We start from the raw sequence: 8,342 nt of genomic DNA, 5'->3' as shown, positions 1-8,342 counted from the left end.
GCCAATGAAGTACTTTTTCGAAGTGTAGTCACTGTTGTAATGCAGGAAATGCAGCAGTGAGTATGCGCACAGCAAGCTCCCACAGAGCGCAATGTATAATGACCAGGCAATCTGTCTTTGTGATGTTGATTGAGGGATAAATATTGGCGACAGCACCAGGGGTAATTCCCTTGCTCTTCTTTGAAATAGTGACATGAGATCTTTTACAGTCACCTGAGCAAGGAGCTGGGGCTGTGATTTATCATCTCATCTGAAAGACAGCACCTCCAACAGTGTAGCACTCCATCAATACTGCACTGGAGTGTTAGGTTTGATGTTTGTGTTTAAGTTCTGGAGTGGGACTTGAACCCAGAACCTTGTGACTCAGAGGCAAGAGTGCTACCAACTGGGACACAGCTGCTACCATCCAGTGAATTACTTGTAAAGTGCAGTCACTGTGATGTCAACGATGTTGAATTTCTCCCCCATTTTGGGTGAGGAAGGACATCACATGAACTCCCAGCTCTTCTTCACCAAAAGACAAGGCTAGTCAACAATGCCATACCTCTCAATACTATACTAAAAGTATCGGCTCCCATTCTACGTTCAGGCCCTCACGTGAGGCTTGATCTCATAATCCTCTGATTCTCGAGGCAGCATTACCACCAACATTGTTAAAATGATACTCCAGCTCACCCAGCAACACGCAATCCCCACTCCCCCCGCCCGACCACCCCATTGTAGTAGGGATCCATTCAGGCCATGGAAGTCTTAAGTTTGGTCCCCTGTCTTGAGTTAGATGATCTTAGTAGCAACAGCAACATGGTCCATGACTGTAAGGTACTTCAACCAGTTGGCCAACCTTCATATAATGTACGTGAGGATCATCACAACTGAGCCCAATCCTTTCCAGATGTGCATTTTCCAGTAGCAGGTACTATCTAGTCAATGGGAGTGGAAGTCCTGGATTTTTTTCCCACTTCCTGCAGTGACAATCAATTTTTTTTTCTGGGGTGGGGGAGGGGGGAGGGGCAGAGGAGAGATAGAGAGGGTTAAGTTGGCACTGAAGTGCACTAAAGTTGAAGGCATAAAACACCAGTTCATGTAAGTTGATATCAAATGGATAGCAATTGACTGGTAGGTAGGATCTATTCTTGAGCAAGTCACAGAAGGTAGACAGGTGCAGGACTACAAAGAAGCAGATAGTGTCCTCCAGATTTTGGAGGAGTGAGGTGGTTTCTGAGGAATAGTGACTTCTCTGGTTCAATCAGTGCATTCATAGCAATGTTTTGTTATCAGGGGGAAATGAAGCTCCTCCCTATTCCTGTATTTCACTGCCACTTTTTTGAATTTGCAGGCTTGGCTGCAATTGACACATTTTAATTAGAGAAGAAAAACAAGTTGAGCAGCGATTCCACTTCTGGTTGGTATACAGTTACTTCTGATGACATTATATATATATATATATATATGTATATAAACACACATTGAGTAAGGACAGGATCTGCTATGGTGCCTCACGCTTGAATAGACTGTTGACAGTCATTGTCCAGATACACATATGAAGAGATAATATGACAAAGTACCTGAGAGATGATGGCTCCTGTGTGACTACGTCCGAGCCCAAAAGGAGAGGACAGAAAAGGGAAGGAAACAAAGCAAAGAAAGAAAGCGCTTGCATTTATATGATGCCTTTCCCAACCACAGGATGTCCCAAAGCACTCTACAGCCAATGAGTAACCTTTTTGAAGCATAGCCACTGTTGCAGTGTAGGAATTGTGGAAGCATATTTGCACACAGCAAGCTCCCACAAACAGAAATGGGCGGCACAGTGGTTAGCACCGCAGCCTCACAGCTCCAGGAACCCGGGTTCGATTCTGGGTACTGTCTGTGTGGAGTTTGCAAGTTCTCCCTGTGACTGCGTGGGTTTTCGTCGGGTGCTCCGGTTTCCTCCCACCGCCAAAGACTTAGATGATAGGTAAATTGGCCATTGTAAATTGCCCCTAGTGTAGGTAGGTGGTAGGGAATATGGGATTACTGTAGGGTTAGTATAAATGGGTGGTTGTTGGTCGGCACAGACTCAGTGGGCCGAAGGGCCTGTTTCAGTGCTGTATCTCTAAAAAAATAAAAATAAATATTGACCAGATAATCTGTTTTAGTGATATTGGTTGAGAGATAAATATTGGCCAGGACACTAGGGATAGCTCCCCTGCTGTTCTTCCAATTCTACCATGGAATTGTTTATGACCACCTGAGAAGGCAGATGGGGCTTTGATTTAACGTCTCATTTGAAAGAGGCAAGAAAGAAATGCTGATTGCAGTTGGAGCTTGACTCCTTCATTTCCTTTGCATGTCGTTCCTCTCCTGAAGGTAATGTTTCAGGTTCAGGGTACGGGATGCATGGCTGCTGGCAGGACTGCTTGTTGATAATAAAAACAAGAAATGCTGGAAATACTCAGCAGGTCTGGCAGCATCTGTGAAAAGAGAAGCAGAGTTAACATTTCAGGTCAGTGACCCTTCATCAGAACTGACAAATGTTGGAAATGTAATAGGTTTTCAGCAAATAAAGTGGGGATGGGGCAAGAGATAACCAAAGAGAAGGTGTTGATAGGACAGGGTCACAGACAATAACTGACCAGAAGGTCATTGAGCAAAGGCAAACAGTATGTTAATGGTGTGCTGAAAGACAAAGCGTTAGTGCAGAGAGGGTGTTAATTGACAGAAAAATGAGCAGCCCTGGCTCAAAGCACAAACATGAAAAAAAAGTGGGTAGGCACATGGTAAAAAAAATGAATGATGAAACAAACTAAAATAAACAAATAAAAAATAATAAATAATAAAAAAGAAAAATAACTAAAAATAAAAAGAGGGGCCCATCGTGCTCTGAAATTATTGAACTCAATATTCAGTCCGGCAGGCTGCAGAGTGCCGAATTGGTAAATGAGATGTTGTTCCTTGAGCTTGCGTTGGTGTTCACTAGAAGATTGCAGCAAGCCCAGGACAGAGATGTGGGCATGAGAGCAGGGGAGTGTGTTGAAATGGCAAGCAACGGGAAGCTCGGAGTCATGCTTCCGGACTGAACGGAGGTGTTCCGCAAAGTGGTCACTCAGTCTGCATTTGGGGTACCCCCAACACCTCAGGCCCTTCTCACGGCACCTTCCCCTGCAATTGCAGGAGGTTCAACACCTGCCCTTTTACCTCCTCTCTCCTCACTATCCAAGGCCCCAAACACTCCTTTCAGATGAAGCAGGGATTTACTTGTACTTCTTTGAATTTAATATATTTTTTTTATTCATTCATGGAATGTGGGTGATGCTGGCCAGGCCAGCATTTATTGCCCATCCCTAATTGCCCTTGAGAAGGTGGTGGCGAGCTGCCTTCTTGAACCGCTGCAGTCCATTTGGGGTACGTATACCCACAGTGCTGTTAGGAAGGGAGTTCCAGGATTTTGACCCAGCGACAGTGAAAGAACGGTGATATAGTTCCAAGTCAGGATGGTGTGTGACTTGGAGGGGAACTTTCAGGTGGTGTTCCCATGTATTTGCTGCCCTCGTCCTTCTAGTTGGTAGAGGTCGCAGGTTTGGAAGGTGCTGTCTAAGGAGCCATGGTGCATTGCTGCAGTGCATTTTGTAGATGGTACACACTGCTGCCACTGTGCGTCGGTGGTGGAGGGAGTGAATGTTTGTAGATGGGGTGCCAATCAAGCGGGCTGCTTTGTCCTGGATGGTGTCAAGCTTCTTGAGTGTTGTTGGAGCTGCACCCATCCAGGCAAGTGGAGAGTATTCCATCACACTCCTGACTTGGGTCTTGTAGATGGTGGACAGGCTTTGGGGAGTCAGGAGGTGAGTTACTTGCCTCAGGATTCCTAGCCTCTGACCTGCTCTTGTAGCTACGGTATTTATATGGCTTCTCCAGTTCAGTTTCTGGTCAATGGTAGCCCCTAGGATGTTGATAGTGGTGGATTCAGCGATGGTAATGCCGTTGAATGTCAAGGGAAGATGGTTAGACTCTCTTGTTGGAGATAGTCATTGCCCGGCACTTGTATGGCGCCAATGTTACTTGCCACTTATCAGCCCAAGCCTGGATATTGTCCAGGTCTTGCTGCATTTCTACATGGACTGCTTCAGTATCTGAGGAGTCACGAATGGTGCTGAACATTGTGCAATCATCAGCGTACATCCCCACTTCTGACCTTATGATTGAAGGAAGGTCATTGATGAAGCAGCTGAAGATGGTTGGGCCTAGGACACTACCCTGAGGAACTCCTGCAGTGATGTCCTGGAGCTCAGATGATTGACCTTCAACAACCACAACCATCTTCCTTTGCGCTAGGTATGACTCCAACCAGCGGAGAGTTTTCCCTCTGATTCCCATTGACCTCAGTTTTGCTCGGGCTCCTTGATGCCATACTCGGTCAAATGCTGCCTTGATGTCAAGGGCAGTCACTCTCACCTCACCTCTTGAGTTCAGCCCTTTTGTCCATGTTAGAACCAAGGCTGTAATGAGGTCAGGAGCTGAGTGGCCCTGGCGGAACCCAAACTGAGCGTCACTGAGCAGGTTATTGCTAAGCAAGTGCTGCTTGATGGCACTGTTGATGACACCTTCCATCACTTTACTGATGATTGAGAGTAGGCTGATGGGGCGGTAATTGGCTGGGTTGGATTTGTCCTGCTTTTTGTGTACAGGACATACCTGGGCAATTTTCCACATTGCAGGGTAGATGCCAGTGTTGTAGCTGTACTGGAACAGCTTGGCTAGCGGCGCGACACGTTCTGGAGCACAGGTCTTCAGTACTATTGCCGGAATGTTGTCAGGGCCCATAGCCTTTGCAGTATCCAGTGCCTTCAGTCGTTTCTTGCTATCACCCGGAGTGAATCGAATTGGCTGAAGTCTGGCATCTGTGATGCTGGGGAATTCAGGAGGAGGCCGAGATGGATCATCAACTCGGCACTTCTGGCTGAAGATTGTTGCAAATGCTTTAGCCTTATCTTTCGCACTGATTTGCTGGGCTCCCCCATCATTGAGGATGGGGATATTTGTGGAGCCACCTCCTCCAGTTAGTTGTTTAATTGTCCACCACCATTCACGGCTGGATGTGGCAGGACTGCAGAGCTTAGATCTGATCCGTTGGTTATGGGATCGCTTAGCTCTGTCTATCGCATGCTGCTTATGCAGTTTGGCATGCAAGTAGTCCTGGGTTGTAGCTTCACCAGGTTGACACCTCATTTTGAGGTATGCCTGGTGCTGCTCCTGGCATGCCCTCCTGCACTCTTCATTGAACCAGGGTTGGTCTCCTGGCTTGATGGTAATGGTAGAGTGGGGGATATGCCAGGCCATGAGGTTACAGATTGTGGTTGAGTACAATTCTGCTGCTGCTGATGACCCACAGTGCCTCATGGATGCCCAGTTTTGCATTGCTAGATCTGTTCGAAATCTATCCCATTTAGCATGGTGATAGTGCCACACAAGATGGAGGGTATTCTCAATGTGAAGGCGGGACTTCGTCTCCACAAGGACTGTGCGGTGGTCACTCCTACCAATACTGTCATGGACAGAAGCATCTGCACCAGGCAGATTGGTGACGACAAGGTCAAGTATGTTTTTCCCTCGTGTTGGTTCTCACACCACCTGCTGCAGACCCAGTCTAGCAGCTATGTCCTTTTGGACTCGGCCAGCTCGGTCAGTAGTGGTGCTACTGAGCCACTCTTGGTGATGGACATTGAAGTCCCCCACCCAGGGTACATTTTGTGCCCTTGCCACCCTCAGTGCTTCCTCCAAGTGGTGTTCAACATGGAGGAGTGCTGAGGGAGGGCGGTAGGTGGTAATCAGTAGGAGGTTGCCTTGCCCATGTTTGACATGATGCCATGACACTTCATGGGATCCGGAGTCGATGTTGAGGACTCCCAGGGCAACTCCCTCCCTACTGTATACCACTGTGTCACCACCTCTGCTGGGTCTGTCCTGCTGGTGGGACAGGACATACCTGGGGATGGTGATGGCAGTGTCTGTGACATTGGCTGTAAGGTATGATTCCTGTAAGGTGAGTATGACTATGTCAGGCTGTTGCTTGACTAGTCTGTGGGACAGCTGTCCCAACTTTGGCACAAGCCCCCAGATGTTAGTAAGGAGTACTTTGCAGGGTCGACAGGGCTGGGTTTGCCATTGTCGTTTCCGGTGCCTAGGTCGATGCCGGGTGGTCCGTCCAGTTTCATTCCTTTTTATTAACTTCGTAGCGGTTAGATACAACTGAGTGGCTTGCTAGGCCATTTCAGAGGGCATGTAAGAGCCAACCACATTGCTGTGGGTCTGGAGTCACATGTAGGCCAGACCAGGTAAGGACAGCAGATTTCCTTCCCTAGAGGACATTGGTGAACCAGATGGGTTTTTACAAGAATCGACAATGGTTTCATGGCCATCATTAGACTAGCTTTAAATTCCAGATTTATTAATTGAATTCAAATTCCACCTTCTGCTGTGGTGGATTCGAACCCATGTCCCCAGAGAAATACCCTGGGTCTCTAGGTTACTAGTCCAGTGATAATACCACTACGCCACCGCCTACCCCTGTATATTGTATTCGCTGCTCACAATGTGGTCTCCTCTACATTGGGGAGACCAAACGCAGATTGGGTGACCGCTTTGCGGAACACCTCCGCTCAGTCCGAAAGGATAACTCCGAGCTTCCAGTTACTTGCCATTTCAACACATCCCCATGCTCTCATGCCCACATCGCTGTCCTGGGCTTGCTGCAGTGTTCCAGTGAACATCAATGCAAGTTCGAGGAACCGCATCTCATTTACTGATTAGGCCTGCCGAACTGAACATTGAGTTCAATAATTTCAGAGCATGACTCGCCCCCGCTTTTTATTTTTAGTTATTTTTCTTTTTATTATTTATTATTTTTATTTGTTTATTTTATTTTAGTTTGTTTCATCATTCATTTTTTTTTTTACTATGTGCCTACCCACTGTTTTTTTCATGTTTGTGCTTTGAGCCAGGGCTGTTCATTTTTCTGTCAATTCACACCTTCTTTGCACTAACACTTTGTCTTTCATCACCCCATTAACATACCGTTTGCCTTTGCTCCATGACCTTGGTCAGTTATTCTCTGTGACCCTCTGTCCCTCTATCAACACCTTGCCTTTTGTTATCTCTTGCCCCTCCCCCACTTTATTTGCTTAAAAGCTATTACATTTCTAACATTTGCCAGTTCTGATGAAGAGTCGCTGACCTGAAACGCTAACTCTGCTTCTCACTCCACAGATGCTGCCAGACCTGCTGAGTATTTCCAGCATTTCTTGTTTTTATTTCAGATTTCCAGCATCTGCAGCATTTTGCTTTTATTTTATTGCTTGTTAATAAGCTGTTCTTCTTGTGCAAGTCTAGGTGTTGCATCCTATCAGGATATTTGACTGTAGAAGCATCACAGTTGAGCTAGGTTCTGTCCTCAGCTGATAATTACACATGTGCTCTTTCCAGCAAAGTTCACTGTAGCAATCAGTAGCAGGCGACACTATCCTGATTGTCGGCTATTGGAAGTGCAGCTTGAAAATTCCTCCTCCTCTGATTGTTAGAAGTGCCCAACACCAATATGGAATGACATACAGTCGCTGTAATCTGACACTAGGTTGCTCCTCCCCAACTCTCATGCTTTCGACACTAGTATTGTTCCATTGCCATGATGGCTATACTATTGAGAGATAATTATTTCTGATCGCCATTTAAATGCACTCAAAAAAGACTATGTTTACTTGCAGATTCAGCCAGAGTAGTGACTCTCCCTGTGTAATTAAGCACTGCTTATTCAGAAGACCTTTGTGCTTGTTTTTTTGTGCTAAAACATGACTTTATACAGATTAGCATGGAACCACAGCTTCCTATTTCTTAAAAACCCATCTGGTTCACTAATGTCCTTAAGGGAAGGAAATCTGCCATCCTTACATGGTCTGGCCTACATATGGCTCCAGACCCGTAGCAATGTGGTTGTCTCTTAAACGCCCTCTGAAATGGCCATGCAAGCCACTCAGTTAGGCAGCTCACCACCAGCTTCTCAAGGGCGTTTAGGGATGGGCAATAAATGCGAGCATAGCCAGCGACGGCCACATTCCATGAACGAATAAAGAAAAGAACTGTAGCATGTTTGAAAGCGACGGTACTGTTCCCTCACATAGTTGTTAGGTTTAACACATCTGTTCTTGGCAGCAAACCTGTTCAGCCACTACTCTCAAACCCTCGCTGAACGCAGACAGAAGGGTTATTGTTCATTGTGAGGAAACAGACCTGCGAAGTTGACAAATTAACAAGACATGTCAATTTCCTGGTCTGTACAGCTCAGCTGCTCATTGAGTAAACCCTAGGAGCCA

This window comes from Heterodontus francisci, chromosome 20 (genome assembly GCF_036365525.1).
Source record: "Heterodontus francisci isolate sHetFra1 chromosome 20, sHetFra1.hap1, whole genome shotgun sequence".
In the NCBI taxonomy this organism is placed as follows: domain Eukaryota; kingdom Metazoa; phylum Chordata; class Chondrichthyes; order Heterodontiformes; family Heterodontidae; genus Heterodontus; species Heterodontus francisci.
The sequence above is the reverse complement of the archived record's forward strand: the minus strand, read 5'-3'. Positions refer to the sequence as shown.